The sequence below is a fragment of the Lampris incognitus genome, chromosome 8 (genome assembly GCF_029633865.1).
Source record: "Lampris incognitus isolate fLamInc1 chromosome 8, fLamInc1.hap2, whole genome shotgun sequence".
NCBI lineage: Eukaryota > Metazoa > Chordata > Actinopteri > Lampriformes > Lampridae > Lampris > Lampris incognitus.
The window spans coordinates 31,273,595-31,294,946 of record NC_079218.1 but is presented as its reverse complement, the minus strand read 5'-3'; the positions used below and the strand labels follow the sequence as shown (position 1 = coordinate 31,294,946).

At 42.7% G+C, this 21,352-nt stretch overlaps 1 protein-coding gene across 1 annotated transcript in view; it reads left to right on the top strand.

The window, feature by feature from the left end:
- The first annotated feature begins 17,020 nt into the window (after positions 1-17,020).
- Positions 17,021-21,352, top strand: part of slco2b1 (solute carrier organic anion transporter family, member 2B1) — an 87,739-nt gene continuing 83,407 nt past the window's right edge. The window contains exon 1 of the mRNA XM_056284474.1: positions 17,021-17,186. The gene's annotated coding sequence lies outside the window, so the exon portion shown is untranslated. The remainder of the gene's footprint in view (positions 17,187-21,352) is intronic.

Here is a 21,352-nt window from a genome sequence, read left to right as displayed (position 1 = left end):
TTTTAAGATTTAGTTTATAACTGCTGATGATGATTGACACACAGCTGAAAAATGTCTAATAAAATGGAAGTGTTGTCTTTATTTTTAAATGCTTTTGTTTCTTAAAAAAGTATGTTATAACAGTCTTATACAATGAATAATATATAACTTGAAAGTTGTATCAGTCTGAAGGAACTACTGAGTCACACACATTTGTCAATGCACAAGAAACCAAGGCAGTTTTATCCAATGTTGTCATACCAGCACTATCCTTATTACTGAGGTTGTCTGTAAGTAATATTCCTTGTAAAATTGTAAATTGTCTCCATACTAAGCCAATTGACACACTCCACATGGATGCGGACAGATGCAATTTTTCTTGTTGCCTCAATTTCTAAAGGACCAAGCTGCTTTTTCCCTTTTGTAAAAGCAGGTATCTTAGCTTCTGCATGATACTAATTTTTCATCTCTAAGATCTTCACGACTTATCCTCGATATCCGTTTTCTTCTTCCTTCTTCTGACAACCTTCGAGTTTCTTCTCCTTGATGGCTGATTATCTTTGGAAAGTGAAACTAGGACTTGTTCCGCTCTCTGTCAGCTCAGTTGGAACAACCAAAAACTGCACAGAAATTAACCATTGTAAAATATCGAACCACAATAGCTATTCTGTATGAATCAAACCTTGAAACAAAATCTGTCCACTCTTGACTGTTTAGAAAAGGGGTAGCACATTACCTCAGCAAAGGCCCTTTGGCTAAGGATAATGTCCCTGCTGATAGATCTGGTCCTCCTGCATGCCTGTATGGTACTTCCCATGGTGCCCAGTCCAGCCAACACATTGGGATAGGAGAAGAGAACTCTGATTTCAAATCCACCCGCTGCCTTGTGGGTTGATGCCTCTTTAGGCTAAGGCTAGGGGAAGGTAACTCTGAATTCAAATCCCCGGGCACAGCCTACCCAGCTATCAGTACCTGGAAAGGGTAAACCATTCTTCCGGCGCTGCACAGTGGCTGCCCACTGCTCGTAGCTGCACATCTAGGATCGGTTAAACACAGAGAGTGAATTTCATTGTATGTATGTACAATGACAAAGTGTATTCTATTCTATTCTAAAATGTTTAGCATCACGCAGTGAGCGCAACACAGTATCCTGTGGATTGGAGCTGTTGTCCTCTGACATGGCGGATGTGTTGCCATCACGTGATATGTGACGTAATATGAGAATAACCCATAAAATTGTCTGTGTAGTCAGGTATGGCATGCTTCCTGCAAGGCTGGCTCTGTTGGAGATTGGACCAGTAAACCAGCTGCTGGCGCACCACAGCAAACAGACTTCTCAGGCTCTGGTGTCAAAGCACGGATTTAAAGGAAAGAACCTGAAGGATCTGGAATTCATTGTGGAATTCATCGCTGCAGTGTATTATCTATGTTGGGTCAACGAGAAGGTCAAGCGCTCCTGGGTCGAAGGGCTTAAGCACATCCTGTTTCGACTGGACTGCCTCAATTCCCAGAAGAAGGAGGTGCTGGACCTTGTGATGCTGACTGTGAGGAGATCTGCTTGGTATGCCCACCATGAAGCCATCCTCCCAACACTGAACCTTCAAACACTTTGTCACAGTGCCGTTATGGGGCCTTTGCAGCTTTTTATAGATCCACCAGTGCCACCCAATGGCCCACTGCACCCTGGTAGCCACCACCGCTGTTGGTCTGTGACTGTTTATTCGTCAGATAAGCCTGCTTATTTCACAGCTGTCCCCCATATTTGAGGGAGCATTCCACTATCCGCCACCTGTGGACATGATGGGGTTAGAATTATCCTATCCAAAAAATAAACTCATATTTGAATTCCCCATTTAAAAAAACCTCCACAAATTTAGACACCCCACGTTAGGATTTCCTTCAGATTCATGTTGACACCTGAGTAAGACCCCCCTAGTGTGATGCTATTCAGGTCACCGCTAATGGGCAAGATGCTCGGATGAACTGAGAGGGCGTACAAATCACTCATCCTCTTGGCTGATGTCAAAGAAGCAGGTGAGAAGCAGCACCACTGTCTTGATGGACAAAAGCTTCAAGAGAATCTGGCCAAGAGGCTCAAATGGTTCCTTGGAGAGGGCATCAATTTTTCCCAAACAGGGCAGATTGATTGATGGGGGGCCAAAATTAAAAGGGCCAGTATGACACAAGGGCCAAAGGAGCGGTATTTAGGTGCAGGCATCTCCGTGTCAATCATATTCAAAACTCTGGATACTTCAGCCCTCATCTTGAGGGAGTTTGTCTTTATCACAGAGCTCTGTAATAAAGAGTGTATCAAAACTAACTTTATTTGTATAATGCATTTTTTTTTCGTTTTGAGGCCTGCCCTACAAAATAAATGACATAATTGGAAGAGGCAGCTCATATTTAAAACAGATTCCCCATAAGTCAGTAAAATAGTAAGATAGTTAAGAAATGTCCCTAATCACTGAAGCTTGGTTATTTTAAATGCCAGTCTTTTAATCTGTCAACTTTGGATGTTTTTTTTTTAATAATGAAATAAAAATGATTTTCATAGAGCACCCCGGGCCTCAAAACTTAAATCCCAGTTCATTTCCGGTTCTGTCAATATCATCCTTGCCAAAACTTTTTTATTCACATTTCTGATTTGTATTTGTGTGTTGTATGTGTTTGTAATTGTCATATGGGAGAGTGCAAGAGCCACTGACCCTCCGAGTTTGGAGATGTGATGAGCTGATCACCTGTTTGAGTTGTGTGAAAATGTTTAGCCTGAACAGCAAAGCACTGACCATTTTATACATTGCTATGGATTTACAAAGAGTACACTGTACATCACGCACACACACAAACACACACACACACACACACACACACACACACACACACACACACACACACACACACACACACACACACACACACAGGTATTCTCATTCTTTGTGTTACATTACACAGCCTCTTATACCTATGTAATGATATTATCTTTAGGAAGTTATCACTGACAGGGAGCAGTAATGACAACTATTTGACATCAGGTCTACTGGTTAGAGGTCAGAGGTAAGAGGTCATTGGAATTGTGTGTGTGTGTGTGCGTGCGTGTGCACGCGCGCGCGATCCAGTTGTTGATAATTACAGTCAGTATAATGCAATATGCAAACATGATCTCAGTGTTTCGGTGTTGTTTGTTTACTGTTGTTACAGCAACTTTCATTGTGTTAATTAGCCCCATGCTCCAAGAGGAACAGGAAACTCCCTGCAGGGACCACCTTACCACAGTTTAACTGGCTCACTGATGTCAATAATGTCCAGCAAGGTATTGACAAAGACCAAATTTGCAAGAAAAAGTTTCGCTGTTTAAATTCGTTTACTCAGCTAACAAGAAATAAGTCTAATTTACAGCTTTAACTGTGACATAATATATCTTTAGCATAGGGGTGCAGGGCAAACATCAGTGCATTCTGTATTAATACCATGCTCTAATCATTGCACTACACAAGAACACAATTCATGTTCATAGCAGATATACTAGATTATTCTATCTAATGAACATTTTCCAAAGTGTAAGGTGTCATTGGTGCATATATATATATATATATATATATATATATATCTTCTCACACACACACACACACATATATATATATCTTCACACACACACACACACACACACACACACACACACACACACACACACACACACACACATATATACATACATATATATATATACATACATACATATACATATACATACATATATATGGAACAACTCATTCATGCGTAAGGCTGATATTGCACAATGCATGTATATGTTTAAGTAGTTGAAGAGCTACAAATGATTTTTCATTTCGCATAGTTGTTTGCAGTGAGATCTTAGAAAGATTGAACGTTGTCACTGTGAAGTACTTTGATTTTTAAAGCAGGAAGAATTGGTTTAGTAGTTTGGCTGGGAAGTGCACACATTCTGATGAGTACACAATACTGAGATGGGCAAGTCCCCATATCCCTGTGTGTGTGTGTGTGTGAGAGAGAGAGAGAGAGTGCGTGCATGTGTGCGTGTGTGGTGTGCGCGCACACACACACACACACACACACACACACACACACGCGCACACGCACACACGTTTGTGGCCCTTACAGGCATTTGATATTGTCTGGCATTTATTGACCAGTCTCAGACACCTGCCAGTGTGTGTATGTCTGTATGTGTGTGTGTGTGTGTGTGTGTGTGTGAGTGTTGGTGGGTGTATGCAAGTATGTACATTACAATGCGGGAATGTCATGGATGTGTCCATTTTGGGTGTGTATGCACATTGTCAGCGTGTCTTTTTGTGTGTGTTGTACTTGCTGTGTGCAAATGTTTGTGTGTTACTTGATGCATTCCTAGTCATTGCATCATTACATCTCTATATTCTGAACATGACATCAGAGGAATAATTTTGGTTATTATTTTGAGCTTTCTAGCATCTGTTGGAGTTTTATAGTGCCATATTGTGTTTTTGCCTGAGTATATGGAGACTCGCCAAAAGCCGATGTAGTGGCAGTTTAACTGAGGCCCTCTAGACAGTCCCCCTCCTCACAGTCCTCCTTAACAGAGGTCCTCCTGGAGCTTTCATTATGGTCTTATGCAACCAGTGTAACCTTTGGTAAACATCTATTTCCTGGCCACTCCTTGCCTCCCTATGGACTGATTCCAATTAGATACAGTGAATAAGTGTTTTGTTCAAATCAGCTCACCGTGGGCCTCATTAATGATTGATGATGACACTTTGTTTCCCCTGTGAATGTGTCAGAGAGCCTGCACATTAGCTCTCATTAACAGCCTTAAGAGTTATGTTATTCTAATGGGTGGTATGGAGACTGGGACACTAGCTGATGAAACAGGGGCCTTTAGGGTCATTACAATAATCCCTAGAGCTGTCAACAAGTAACAAACAGTTTAATAATGATTTGAACAGTAAAGTTTGTTTGGGGAAAAAAAGACTAACTTTAACAAATACGTCCTGGATCGAGAGGCCTTTGACTCAGTGTGTACAAATAGAACAAGTCAAATGAATGGCTGTAAAATACTCGTCCTTATCAAATTTTCCCTAAAATGTGGTGTAAGTAAATATGCTTAATCTTTTTCCCCAGATCATAGTCCAACAAAGCTCTCGCAAATTTCTCACAGAGAAATCAGAAAAGGCTCTTAAACATTTGCCCTAACTGTTACCTCTGCTGCCATGCTATCTACAGTATTTCAAATGTCTTGTTTAATAGCTCCTCCAAAAGTACAACATTGTTATGTGTTCTGTATTGGAATAAAAATAATTGTCCAAATTGCAAGAAGAAATGGATAAGAAATAAACTGATAGCACGCTGTAATGATAGGTTTTTTAGATCTTAGGCCAGAGCACCAATAATCACAGAGTAGAAGTTACCGACAAATAGGGGGAGAGAGAAAATGGAACAAAACATGCAGTTTGTCTTGGTTTTTCTCATTATATTTACCATCCTGTCAATATACAACCTCTACGGTATAGTTGAAATTTCCAGCAATGCAATGGCCATTCCAGAAGCTTGTATTCAAACTATACCGTAGTCTTTAATTTATTTATTTATTTATTTATTTTTGAGATTTTCTCCCCAGTTGTACCCGACCAATTATCCCACTCTTCCAAGCTGTCCTGGTCACTGCTCTACGCCCTCTGCCAATGCGGGGAGGGCTGCAGACTACCACGTCTCCTCCGATACATGCGGAGTCACCAGCCACTTCTTTTTACCTGACAGTGAGAAGTTTTGCCAGGGGGACATAGCATGTGGGAGGATCACGCCCCCCCCCCCCCAGGCGCCCCGACTGACCAGAGGAGGGGCTAATGCAGCGACCAGGACACATACCCACATCTGGCTTCCCACCCGCAGACACGGCCAATTGTGTCTGCAGGGACACCTGACCAAGCCAGAGATACCACAGGGATTCAAACCGGCGATCCCTGTGTTGGTAGGCAACGGAATAGACTGCTACACTACCTGGGTGCCCCCACCTAACTGTAGTCTTAAAGGCTGATATAGTACTCAAACAACAGTTGTTTAGTTATTTTATTATTACGGGGCAGATTGATTTCTAGTTAGTAATTTGTCAACAGCTATTTACACAAACAAACTATCGATCATCCTTGCATATTTTGCTGCATATAGTGAAGTTGACGGAAAAACTCGCTCATGCATTTTTGCTCACAAAGTCATTTTAAATGTATCGCACATTAGCTGCAGAATGGTCCCTGTGGAGGAAAAAGCTCTTTTTATTTTGTGTGATGAACAAGATTTTTAACTGGACTTTAGCATTGCCATTTCTCAGCAGACGTCAAAGATGTTGGAAATGATAGTTTGGCAAACCCTCCAATGTGGACATACTAGTTTTCGTGGATGATATTGAGATATTTATTTTGGATCTGGCATGGCTTAATCGCATTGTGGGGGCATTGGATTCACAGTGTGATACTTTCAGGGCTCATCCAGAGAGGAAGCTTTGCCTCTGGTTAGTATGGAAGACACAGTAAAGTGTACCTCCATGGGAGTGTAGGTAGCTCAGCCATCCCCCTGCATGCAGCAGAACCACCTTTTGTATTCTGCTCCAGTTCTTGGTGAAACAAAAAATGTCTGGTTGAAAAATTGTGTTTTTGGAAAACAGAGTGAAATAATATTACTTGGAATAATAATCATGTGCAGATAAATTTCAAGTTGTGAATTAAAGTGGGCTTTTCAGAGTGAAAATGAAAATGTGGAGCTAATGTGGGCAGCACAGTGGTCCAGTGATTAGCACTGTTGCCTCATAGTAAGAAGGTCCTGGGTTCGAAGCCTGGGCCATCCCAGGTCCTCTCTGTGTGGAGTTTGCATGTTCTCCTCATGTCCGTGTGAGTTTCCTCCAGGTGCTCCGGTTTCCTCCCACCATCAAAAAGACATGCATGTTAGGGTTAATACTCCTGCCTGAGGCCCTGACCAAGGCAACAGGAAAAAGAACTGGAGTTGGTTCCTATGCGCTGAAACTGCCCACTGCTCCTATAAAATAGGATGGGTTAAATCCAGAGAACAAATTTGTTGTAATACAATTCGTTGTAAGAATACAATGACAAAAATAAAGTGGCCTTCTTTCTTCTAACTACAGATTCCTCAAGTCTGAGTTAATAGGGTCATATGGAGCATGGTATGTGTGAAAATAAGGGCATAGTAAAATCATGTTATGCCATTTCCCTTAACTGAAAATACAAATTAAGGGGGTATCTGGGAATTCACCGCAGCTGGGACTCGAACCCGGGTAGCCCAGACCACAGGCGACCGCGCTAACCAGTCAACTAAAGGGTCCAATCCGTTAGCCAAGGGCTAGCGAGTCTAGGCACTAGGCATCGATGGTCATTACACTACCCCCCCCCCTTTGAAGAAGCGCATCCCCGCACTTCAGCGTGTCAGCTCCCTCACGCCTCTGGGTGCACACACTTCTCATGGTCTCACCATCCCACTTCTGATACCAATGTAGCAAATTCAGGGCCAGCCAGGAATCAACGGGTAGCCCAGACCATGGGCGGCTATGCTAACTAGTAAACTAAAGGGTCCGACCCTTTCGTATACATACATACTTTGTATATATTAGGTAACCTGTTCAACATAAATAATATATCTGGGCATTGTATTATGATTTTCTGAGTATATATTTTGTGGGTTTGCGTGTGTGTGTGTGTTAAAATGCCCAAAACTTGCTGTTCGAAGAGCCATTGTTCTCTGCTGTCACACTTGGAAGTGTCAATCAAAAACCCTCAAGGCGGGGCCAGCCAGGTCATTAAAAGTTACCTAGTACCATTGAGAATATACATTTAAAGCAGCTGCCATATATACAAAACCTACATAAGTAGTCAGGACTGGGGTTGTGTTAGACAGAAACACAAGAGAGTGAAACCTTGATAGACAAAGACCAGGGCAGAGATGCTGGACACATGCGAGGAGGTGGCTGTCATTAGGTAAAGCAAGAGGGTAAAAATAGTATAGTGCTTTTCTAAAACAATGGTACAAAGCACTTTACAAAGAAATAAAACCAGACAAGGCAAAAATAAGCATAAGACCAAATAAGTAAGAGTAAAATTAAAAACAGTAGGAATAAATAAAAACAAATATCAAACATTTGTAAAAGCTTTCACAAAAAGAAACGTTTTAAGACAAGATTTAAAAGAAGAGATTTGGTTTGTCTTAGCTCAATAGGAAAAGAGGTCCATAGTGTGGGGGCTCTAACAGCAAAAGACCGATCTCCCTTTTTGACAAACCAAGATCTGGGACTAACCAGCAGGGCTCTATCTGCGGATTTCAATGGTCAAGAGGGTGTATACGAGGTCAATAAATCACAAATGTATGTAGGAGCAAGACTGTTTAAGGCCTGTGAGCAATAAAATTTTAAAATCAATACAAAATATAACAGGGAGCCAGTGTAGGGAGGCAAGCACAGGAGTGATATGGTCATGCTTCTTTGTCCCAGTAATGGGCTGAGCAGTGGCATTTTGTACCAACTGCAAATGGCAGAGGAAGCCCTTGCTGATACCTGAGTAAAGTACATTGCAATAGTCAAGCCAAGAATAGATAAAAGCATGTACAACTTTTTGCAGATCGGCAATTGATAAAAAATTACCTAATTTTGGAGATTACCTTTAGCTGGAGAAACCATGACTGAACAACATATTTGATTTGATTATCAAAACCAAGGTTAGCATCGAATATTACCCCAAGATTCCTAGCAGCCTACTTAAGACTACCTGACAGACCACCAAGATTAGTACCAAAAGGGCTGATGGAATTTCGGGGACTGAACAGAATGACCTCATACCTATCATCATTAAATTTAAGAACATTTTCAGACATCCAGGATTTAATGTCAGAGAGGCAAGCTGTGAGATTCGCTAGCACACTAGGATCTGTGGGTTTTAGTGCCATGTATTGTCAGCATAACAATGGTAAAACACATCATGATTTTGAATGACCTGGCCAAGGGGTAGCATGTATACAGGAAACAGAAGGGAGCCAAGAACTGAGCTTTGGGAGACACCACAACTCAACTGACCCATTGAGGAAGTAGAGTTACCCAGAACAAAAGAAAAAGTTTTGTTGGTGAGGTAAGAGCATAATAAACTAAGAGACGAGCCCTTGGTGCCAACCCAAGTCTCTAAGCAATGTAAGAGGTTACTCTGATCGACTGTGTAAAAGGCAGCACTTAAGTCTAAAAAAACTAAAATCGAGCAGTCACCTCTGTCTGCAGTCAGCAGTAGGTTATTAGTGACCTTAACTAATTCTGTCTCAGTACAAGAAAGTGTTTTAAAGCCAGACTGGAAACTGTTATAAACACTATTTGTGTTCATAAAAAATATCAGTTGAGATGAAATTATTTTCCCCAGAACCTTAGATAAAAAAGACAATTTGGAGTTTGGTCTGTAGTTACTTAAGGACAGGGAAATTTAAATTAGGTTTCTTCAGTAATGGGTAAAAAATGGCATGCTTAAAACTGTCAGGAAAAGAACCAGAGGCCAGAGAATTATTAAGAATTTGTAGAATAATGGGGCTAACAGTTGAAAATACCTCCTTGAGCACCTTAGTGGGAAATATGTCTAAGATACAGGAGGGGAGTTCATATTGGAGAATGTACTCTCTAACACTGAAATTGTAATTGGTTGGAACTGGGTAAAAGAGGCAGAATTAAGTTAAAGTTTAAAGAGATGGCAAAAGAAACAGTAGATGATACTATCTTTAAGATAGTGTCTATATGGTTTGGTTTTGTTGTGTGGTGGCAGTTTGATAACAAACTATCCTATGTTTTGTTGTGTCCTTGGCCCCAAGAATGTTAGCTGGCACCGCTGTGTCAGTTAACGGTGAGCCTAACAAAACTGAAACTTAACAACTATTGACAAAGGTGCGAACCTGCTCTGGAACTGAGCTTAAAAAGCAAATTGAAATTTCCAAGTCCTCCAATCACATGCAAATTCTGACAATGGAGTCTTTAGGCATTCCTCCTTCTCTCACCTACTCTGCCACCCTGGTGGGTATCCTGACTTACAGCCTGATTATCATATGCAACACCACTGTGCTCCTCACTATTGCCCTGAGCAAGCAACTGCATAAGCCAGCGTGCACACTGCTTATTAACCTTCTCATTAATAACATGATGAGGGCCACTGCTACATTGCCACATCTCATCAACAGGTAGGCCACACATTGATATTATTTTTCTTTAACACGCTGTGTGATGAATAAAAAAAAAGATGAAAAATATTTCTAAAGACTCATTTAAGACTAATTTGTATAAGAAAACACCCATTTGGAAATGCACACGTTCAACAAATCACTTTTCAGATCCCACATCAAGCTAATTGACTTTCACCTATGATCAATTGCAGTAGTATGGATACTTTTAGAATAAAAGAAATTGTTTTCCGCGAGGAGTCCATTGCTTGGGAAAGGATTTTAAAGCAAAAGATCCACTATGGGTTGACAGTGGTTTTAAAAGATCTCAGAGATAAAATCAGGATAGGATGGATATAAACAGTTTTCATAAGTTTTAACTCTCACTTGATGCACAATCAGGACCCATCATGTCTAGGTCGTGCAAATGACTCTAAACCAGAAGACTGAGCTAGGGAGAGATTGATAGAGGCTACCAAGATGCCAATGCCAACTTTAAAGGAGCTGCACTGCAGGTCTTTATGACAAAGACTGGTTATTGAGTGCATGTGCCACAAGCATCATTTCACAAATGTGGCCCGTATGGTGATTGGCATGAAAAATGACACTCCTTAAAAAAGGTGTCAATGAGTCTCATTTGAACTTGCCTCAAATTGTTCAAGTTTCTTTTTGGGAAAGTGGTAAAATGTGCACTAGCCAGATTATGCAAAATCAAATTGTTTGGCCTGGAAGCAAAACAATACAGCTATTGAAAACCCAATACGTAGCCAGTGCAATACAATACATCTCATAGCTGAAGAACTTCATCACTAAAGCGAAGCACAATGCTGGCAGCATCCTGCTGAGGGCGTGTTTGCTTCAGCAGGGGCAGTTGTTAGGTTAAAACACAAAATAGAGGATGCAAAATACTGACAAGTTCTTAAAGAAAACCTTCTGCTATCTGCTAGGAAGTTAAAAATGTAAAAAAAAAGTTCTTTGACCTTGACAATGACCTGAAACACACAGCTAAAACAATTACACAGTGGCTGAAGGATAGGAAGGTGCATGTCCTTGAATGACCTGGTCACAACCCCGACCAAAGTCCTATAAAAATAATTCTGTTGAATGACATGAAGAGTGTAGTCCATCAGCGGTCACCGTGCAGTTGGGCTTGAACAATTCTGTGAGGAAGACTGGAAAATATTGCTCAGTGGGTGAGGCTGGTAGAGACATCTCTAAAATACACTCATGGCCGTATTTCTATCAAAAGCTGCTACCACCAAGTGTCATCCAACCCAATTAATCTCGTTTTATATTTTTCAGAAATGTTGCTTTTTTATTGGGTGTAGTACAAAGTATAAATTAAGCTATAAGACTGATTTATTTTTAGCTTGTGAATGTTAGAAAAGCGCTATATAAGTTTAATTTATGATTATTATTATTACCTATTAGTGTTGAGGCTTTTCTTTTTTTCAACCCAGCCACTGAGGATGCACAAGCATTCTAAGTGCATTCTTAGTGCTGGTTCGAAGTCCAGATAAATGGGGAGGCTTCAGGAAGGGCATCTGACATAAACATTTGCCAAATCAAATATGCTGATCATAAATCAGATTTCGCCCTGTGATGGCCTGGCGGCCTGTCCAGGGTGTCTCCCTGCCTGCCGCCCAATGACTGCTGGGATAGGCTCCAGCATCCCCACGACCCTGACGGCAGGATAAGCAGTTTGGATGATGGATGGATGGATGGATGAAGGTACCATTTTGAAAGGAAGTGGTGAAAAAGTTTTTCTTGGGTGTCCATCCATCCACTATCTGAACTGCTTATCCTGCTCTCAGGGTCGCGGGGATGCTGGAGCCTATCCCAGTAATCATTGGGCGGCAGGTGGGGCGACACCCTGGACAGGCCGCCAGGCCATCACACAGGGCCCACACACACACACACACACATTCATACCTAGGGGCAATTTAGTACAGCCAATTCACCTGACCTACATGTCTTTGGACTGGGGGAGGAAACCGGAGCCCCCGCAGGAAACCCATGCAAACACGGGGAGGACATGCAAATTCCACACAGAGGACGACCCGGGATGACCCCCAAAGTTGGACTACCCCAGGGCTCGAACCCAGAACCTTCTTGCTGTGAGGCGACCACACTAACCACTGGGCCACCATGAACCGTGCCATGCTTGGGTGTTGTGGGGTAAGTTGGCCAAGATTTTAAAGTATCGAGTCACAACTGAATTTTATCTTGTCATGTTCATGCCAGCTTGTAAGAGAAGGTGTAAATCTTCAAATGGTTGAGATCTGAAATAGGGTAAATGTACAACTCTGTCACAATAAATGTAAATTTCAATATCCCTACTAAAATACCTATGGATGATCCTTAGCCTTTTGTTTACAAAATGACAACATTATCTTTCAAATATTGAGCAATGATCTTCAGGTAATATAAATTCCAATAATGAACTTAATATAATGTATGAGAATGACAATTTTGCCAGCGAAGTTAAAATAAGCTTTAGACAGCAGGTCCCTTTGGATGTCTGTGAACTAAAGGACATGGATAAGGTATAAGGCCAAGTTCGCCCTGTTTGGCTATCTAAGTGAAACCAGGTGATTGTTCACGGAGCTGTTGACAGAAGCTCACATTTTTACTCTGTAATTCACTGGTTTCTTTTTTTGTTTGTTCCTTTTTTATTGAATAAAGGACAAACTCACCACATATAATCATTTGATAACATTCAGGTGCTTAATGAAATGTATCTATGGAATTATGGACATAATGTATGTAGGCATGACATGTGTTCTTGTGTGTTAACTGCACATGCATGTGTAAGGGTACAATATGCATGGAAACATTTTAAATGTGTTTTCATTAGAATCAGAATCAAGTTTATTGTCCATATAGGTTTGCACATACATGGAATTTGACTCCGGTTTTGTGGCACTCTCGGTATACTTAAACATAGAATAACAACACAACAACACAACAAGTTAGTTACTGCATCAGGTGTTGCATTAGATATGACAGTACTTCTGCTCTATCTGCTGGTAATTACATGTTACTACAATCTTAAAGCAGCAAAGTCTCCTATCAAGACAACGTAGTAAGCATACTGTATGCTATAAAGTAGAAAATTAAATCTAAATGGCCTCATACTACCATGATTATATTTGTCAAGTTGGTGATCATGGAGAGAATACATCTTCTAATCATACTCTACCCCTTGAAATTTACAGGGAATGGAAATATGAACCTTGTCAGCTCTACTGATTGTGACACACTTGGGTTGATCACATAATTCAGTTCATGTATTAAAGGCCACATATATAATAAAACAGTTAAGTCTAACCAAAGCACCTAAAATGTGACTGAATTAAAGATGTGTAAAACCACATTAAATCCCTCCTTATCATAATACCAGTCTGTATTTGCTGTACTCCAATCTACTACTACTATACTACTATTACTACTTTTGGTTGCTCCCATTAGGGGTCGCCACAGCGGATCATCTGTTTCCATCTCTTCATGTCCTCTGCATCTTCTCCGCAGGTGGCCGGCATGACACCGCAGGTGGCCGGCATGACAAGTGGCTGTCATGACGGGGCTGTCATGCCAGCCACCTGCATATCCTCCCTCACCACATCCATAAACCTCCTCTTTGGCCTTCCTCTTTTCCTCTTCCCTGGCAGCTCCATATTCAGCATCCTTACCCAATATACCCAGCATCTCTCCACCACACATGTACAATCCATCTCAATCTTGCGTCTCTTGCTTTCTCTCCAAACCGTCCAACCTGAGCTGTCCCTCTAATATAATCATTCCTAATTCTGTCCTTCTTCGTCACTCCCAATGAAAATCTTAGCATCTTCAGCTCTGCCACCTCCAGCTCTGTCTCCTGTCTTTTCGTCAGTGCCACCGTCTCCAAACCATATACGTATATGTGAGACCAACATAGCTGGTCTCACAACCATCATGTAAACCTTCCCTTTAACTCTTGCTGGTACCCTTCTGTTGCAAATCACTCCTGACACTCTTCTCCACCCACTCCACCCTGCCTGCACTCTCTTCTTCACCTCTCTTACGCACGCCCCATTACGTTGAACAGTTGACCCCAAATATTTAAATTCATACACCTTCGTCACCTCTACTCCTTGCATCCTCATCATTCCCTCTTGTTCATGCATATGTGTTCCATCTTGCTCCTACTGACTTACATTCCTCTTCTCTCCGGTGCATACCTCCACCTCCCCAGGTTCTCCTCAACCTGCAACTTACTCTCAGTACAGATCACAATGTCATCCGCAAACATCATAGTCCATGGAGATTCTTGCCTGTCAACCTGTCCATCACCATTGCAAACAAGAAAGGGCTCAGAGCCAATCCTTGATGTAATCCCACCTCCACCTTGAACCCATCTGTCATTCCAACCGCACACCTCACCACTGTCACACTTCCTTCATACATATCTTGCGCCACTCCTACATCTCTGCAACTCCCAACTTCCTCATACAGTACCACACCTCCTCTCTCGGCACCCTGTCATATACTTTCTCTAAATCCACAAAGACACAATGTAACTCCTTCTGGCCTTCTCTATACTTCTCAATCAACATTCTCAAAGCAAACATCACATCTGTAGTGCTCTTTCGTGGCATGAAACCATACTGCTGCTCGCTAATCATCACCTCTCCTCTTAACCTAGCGTCTATTACTCTTTCTCATATCTTCATGCTGTGGCTGATCAACTTTATACCTCTGTAGTTGCTACAGTTCTGCACATCGCCCTTATTCTTGAAAATAAGTACACTTCTTCTCCACTTCTCAGGCATCCTCCCACTTTCTAAGATTGTGTTAAACAATCTAGTTAAAAACTCCACTGCCACCTCTCCTAAACACCTCCATGCCTCCACAGGTATGTCATCTGGACCAACTGCCTTTCCACACTTCACCCTCTTCATAGCTGCCCTCACTTCCTCCTTGCTAATCCACCGCACTTCCTGATTCACTATCCCTACATCATCCAACCTTCTCTCGCTCTCATTTTCTTCATTCATCAGCCCCTCAAAGTACTCCTTCCACCTTCTCAACACACTCTCCTCACTTGACATCACATTTCCATCTCTATCCTTGATCACCCTAACTTGCTGCACATCCTTCCCAGCTTGGTCTATCTGTCTAGCCAATCGATACAAGTCCTTTTCTCCTTCCTTAGTGTCTAACCTCTCATACAACTCACCACATGCCTTTTCCTTTACCTTTGCCACCTATCTCTTCACTTTATGCTGCATCTCCTTCTATTCCTGTCTACTTTCTTCAAGCTTCAACTTCCTTTATATAATTTATATAATTTACCCTCACATGTAGGGGAGGTACTTACTTAGGTGAACTACAGTAGTATGTCTAGTACAATCAGTTCTACTCTGGTATACAAACATGTTAGGCACAATTCATCCCCAGAAAAATTGTCACTAGAAATCTAGGGGCTAAAGTATGATTTGATGAAAAGTGAAAAAGAGCTGCAAGGAGGAAGGTCAAAGGGTCTTTGACAGACTGCACTTTAAGAGACCACACAGATATCTGAACATAAAACCATAGACCATACAGTTAATATGGAGCTTGCTATGTGCAGGCATTATCTTGATGTGAAACATGCCCCCCCATCCTTATTATGTTTCATCCATCCATCCATTTTCCAAGGTGATTATCCTAATTAGGGTCGCGGGACGCTGGAGCTTATCCCAGCAGTCATTGGGAGGAAGGTGGGGAAATACCCTGGACAGGCCCCCAGTCAATCACAGGGCCACCAGTCCATTGCGGCATTATGTTTCAGTGGGTTGGAATAATGAATGGGCCCCTGGGGTACTAATCTGCTTAAACTCTTAACCTAGAGGGAAATGTTTTGGATAGACAAATTGAATACGATGCAGCCACAGGGGCTGTAAATTATGATTTCTCATTTAAATCTTTCTTGTCAATTTTAGGGATTAATATATGGTTCAGCACAAAAGTTCATAAGCACCATGTGGGGCTCAGAGCTGATCCTTGATGTAATCCCACCTCCACTTTGAACCCATCCGTCACTTCTACTGCACACTTCACCACTGTCACACTGCCCTCATACATATCCTGCACCACGCTAACATACTTCTCTGCCACTTCCGACTTCCTCTCGACACCCTGTCATAAGTTTCTCTAAATCTACAAAGACACAATGTAACTCCTTCTGACCTTTTCTATACTTCTCAATCAACATTCTCAAAGCAAACATCACATCTGTAGAGCTCTTTCCTGGCATGAAACCATACTGCTGCTCGCTAATCATCACCTCTTCTCCTAAGCTAGCTTCCACTACTCTTTCCCATATCTTCTTGCTGTGGCTGATCAACTTCATGGTGTGGCTGATCAAGTCCCCATTAGACTAGAGTTGTTTAATCATGTTCAAGATATGCCTTTATCATGGCAATATATACAACAATCACTTTTGTACCTTTAATCACTGTTATCCAAGGTTTTTGCTGCATTTATATCATAATGCATTCAAATTACCTCTGCCTTTCCAGTTGACCCATGGGATCACCACCCCACTTGATGTTCCAGGACCTCATGATTTACAAATCAAGCACTGTTTACAAGCTACCAATTGTATGAAAGTCTGGTTTAAGAGGTGCATTTCCCTACTAAAAAACATTTTAATTATACTCATATATCTGATAAACTGGGTGAAGAAAAGAGCAATGTATTTCCTTTTCCTTCTTCAACCCCAAGCCCTGCTTCATATTCCAGCAGTTTATTGGCTCAGTGCTTTGGTTCAAATTCCACAGTTGGACCTGCCCCCCTTTCCTAATCGAGAGCAAGAGCGAGAGACAGAGAGAGAGCAGTTGCTGTGTTTTAGGTCTCTTAACTTACTGTATACCAGAGGAGGAATACATGTGTAGCTGGGCTTCACAGCAAGAAACATTCCACAGCAGGGGCTGAGCTGCAGCGTGAGAACAGGGAAGCATTAGACAGCACTGGTCTCCTGCGTCTCCCGCTTAAGAGTGAGTGTAATAAGACATTATTTCTTCCTGCTGACTCTGTGCTGAGATTTTTCCAGGTTTCCATTGTAAATAACAGGGCTTATCTCTTTGTGAAAGAGTGAAAAATGCATGACTTGGATTAGGCTAGGTCAATTTGAATTAGGAACTGTTGGATTTAAATTCAAACTAGAGAATGAGAGCTTCAGAGAAAAGGAGAAAAAAAAGAATCAATGTATTATTTGGTGATATAACAGGGATCCAATGAAAATTATCAATTTGTCAAGAGAAGATGGTTTTCTTTTTTTCTTTTTGGATGTTCACAGTTTTGCTTGCTCTTGATGTAGCAACAGCATTATGAATAAATGTTCAGGTGAAGAATTGCATGGTTTTTGTACCGAGGTTGCTAAGTGGGCTGTGCATAGCACTAACACTGCCAAAGTTGGGCATTCTACTCCCTGTGTAGCTTAATGAGTGGCGCTTGTAACTAATGTTACCAGAGTTTGCTCCATGTGTAGGGAAACCATAATTACTGAGGTCTTAAACAAGAAAAAAAGTAGCCAAGCCACTTGCCTTAAAAAACTGAATGCTCCTATATGTTAGGTCAGTCATACAGCCAACTGAGTGCTGTTCTTTACATATGACTGTTTAGTGTGCTTATTAGTTATTCTCACTGATTTAGGTATGAGGCCAGAACACAATGCCAGATGAATAAAAGTAAGCATGTCCATGCCCCTTTGTGTTCCTGTTTGACTGAGTATTATTATTTTTACTGTATCTTTAAAATGTTTTTGCAGACCCCATAAGCACTCCCTCTTCAATCCGTAGAAAAAATACTTTTAAAAGAAAAACTCTGGAATTTTTTTTTAACCTGAGCCCTCTTACTATCGTTAGGAGTCAAACCGAGTGATGGGTAGCAGAATCTTTCAAAATGATTCATTTCTGAGCAAGTTCATGTCAGCTGCCTGCTGTGCACAAAGCTCCAATGTAATCCTTTTGGGCAATAGTGTTCAGTAAATAACATCATTACAAAGCTCTTTTGTTTTGGCACCAACAGGCAAGAAAGTTTGGGAAGTTTCTGAAAACAACTTCCATTATGAAAAGACAATCCTTCCTCCCTACAGGAAGGAGAGGAGTGGGAGATAATCAAAGAGTCTGTACATGGGCTAAGAATATTAGATCTACATCCATTCCATTGTATTAAAAATAAGGAAAACCTGTTGCAATAAAATAACGTGTGTGTACAGTGTTCAATAAAAATCAAGTAGAATAAAGACAATGTCAGAACAGTTAGTCAGTCACTGATAGACCTTTTTGAATTTTCTTTTTCACACGTATCTCCAACTCTCACATGTCACTGTTACGCTACTATTTGTGGTAATCGATTAGTAATTGTTAGTTATGGATTTATATCTATATAATTCTATATAAGTCAAAGACTGATCACGGCAAAGGCTCTTTGGACTCCTCTTATAACACTCTGAGCCTGTTAGTGCCAAAAAAGGGCTCTTTTAAGCCAGAATCAGACTACAAGATAATTTTATCTTTCATGATGTTCACCATGTCAGATTAGCCAATCATAGTTATTATGTTGGTGAGTGAATCACAGGAGACGATTCAATTTTACTTAGCAACAACTAGCTTTCATCCAACTTCCTGCCCTCGCTCTGCTTGCTCTTTTTCTGTCCCCTTACAGCAGTCTTTTTCCGCTATCCATCGCCCCACACCGCCACACAGTGGCGATAGCATGTCGTGTCCACAAACACAACATCTACCCCATTACTCATGGAAATACTACTATCTCATTGAGACCCGGTTTCATCAGCTCGTTGAACACGTTGTCAGGTATGCCTACAGGCCACCACAATAACTTTCGGGACAAAGTGTTTCGGTGTTAAATGACGAGACGAGTCTTAAACGACACACCCAGTGGCGATGGAATGTAGTGTCCACCTCACTTAAACGAGACGTGACGTGAGGGAAATGATGCCCGGAAGGCAATCCTGCAGTGGCGTAACGCACCGACAGAGGGTATGGACAGCAGTCCGGCCCAGCGCCTGATGTCGAGGCGTTTGAAGACCGCGCCGCCTGTGGCCTACAGGCTACTGGAGCCATGTGTGGTGGCAGGGCTACTGGACCAGCTGCGTCACACAAGACAGGTCTCCAAAGTGATCTATGACAAATCAGCAAGGGACCTGCCTGAACTCGCTGTAATCCTCAAAATCTGCCCTGAAGATGTCCCAGTTAGAACTCCAGTCTCCACTAAGCTTAATTGGAGCGGGAGGAGGAATCACGTTCACTGCTGCCATGACTTAGCTCTGGTATACTCACTAACTTTAACTTTACCACACTTAAACTGATAAGCTAATATTCACGTCACTATCATTCATCCCACTTCCGATACCATGTTTCGGTGTTAAATGACGAGACGAGTCATGAGTGCTGACATACTTTTTATCTGGCTCAGAACACAACAACTTCCGGGGCACAACAACGTCCGGGGCGCAACGCCCCTACAGCGATACACAGCTGGCAAAGTAGAACCAGCTAAAATTCTGTAACCGGTTATTTTCTTGCCCGGTGCGGGATTCGATATGAGGTGTACTGCGCCACAAGGCGACTGTTATGTCTGCACACATCGACAGTGCTGCATTTGATTGGTGCTGTTCTATTGTGCTGGGATCGATTGGTGATGCCTGCGGGCTCTGGGTTGTTTGATCGGGTCTGCCTTTGATGCTGTGTCAGTCTAAATAAAGAATGCCACGGAGAGGTTGTGTCGAGCGACAGCGCTGTGTCCTGAAGTGATTTAAAAATACAATATTGGCGACGAGGATGGCTGATATCTCTCTCCCACCACCTGCCCCCTTCCTGGCATTACCGTGCGAGCCTCCGGTACCATGGACTCGCTGGCTACATAGTTTTGAAAATTACATCATCGCCTCAGGGCTCGACGACGTGAGCCAGGCTAGGAAGACGGCTTTGTTGCTACACTGCTTGGGAGCAGAGGGTCATGGTGTGCTCGGGACTCTGGGGAACGTCACAAGCTTTGACGAAGCTGTGGGACTTATGAGCACCCATTTCGCTGCTCCACAGAGTGCCCTCCTTCGGCGATTTATATTCCGTCAGCGACACCAACTGCCTGGTGAGTCTGTGCGGCAGTACGTAGCTAATTTGCGAGGGCTGGCTAGCTCATGCAAGTTTGGCGCGCTTCAGGTCGAGATGGTTCGCGACCAGCTAATCGAACACACCAACAACGCAAAGGTGCGTGAGACTCTCCTGCTGGAAAAAGATGATCTGCTGCTGTCCAGAGCAATTACCATCGCACTACAGGTTGAGGGAGCAGCTGAGTGTGCTGCTATGCTAAATACACAGCAAGTGGCCACCTCCAGTCAAGCTGCCAACGACTCCTCCCTCTACTCACGGCTGCCCCTCGGGACGCAACCCAGCCAGAGCGAGGCGGGCGCCGACTCCACTGGGGACGTCTTGCAACTGCAACGACGGCGTTCTCGGCCCCGCCCTCAACAGTCCTGTGGTAACTGTGGGTCTCGGTCTCATGTTTCAAGGGCTCAGAACTGCCCTGCCCGTGGCCAGACATGCTGTAGCTGCGGTAAGCACAATCACTTTGCCAACGTCTGTCGATCTTCCCCGGCTGGGTCAGAGGGCCACACCCCCCAGTCTTCAACCGCCGTCTTTCACAAGGTGAGCTCTGGGCCAGTGTCATTCAAATCATGCACAGTCAACATTAATGATGTGTGCATCCCCCTGCTGTTGGACACCGGTGGAAGTGTGTCTCTCCTGAATGTTGATACCTACAGTCAATTTTTCGGTTCACTGCCACTGTCCGCACCCTCAGCTGTCCTCTGTGGGTATGGTGACTCCAAAATCGATCTGGTTGGCTCTCTCCAAGTGACTGTCCGCTATGGAACCAAGCTGGTGCCCAATGCAGTTTTTCATGTGGCACGCCGTGGGGCCAACCTGATAGGCCTGGACCTGTTCTCCGCTCTGGGGTTCTCCCTCTTAGACACAAGGGGGGCAGCAATCCTGACTGTTGCCACACCTTGGCAGCAGAAGTGGCCATCGCTGTTTATGGGGCTGGGCTGCCTCTCCGCCTTCGCCCATCAACCTCTCCTCAACCCTGCTGTGAAATCTGTCATCCAACCACTGCGCCGCATCCCGTTGGCTCTCCGTGA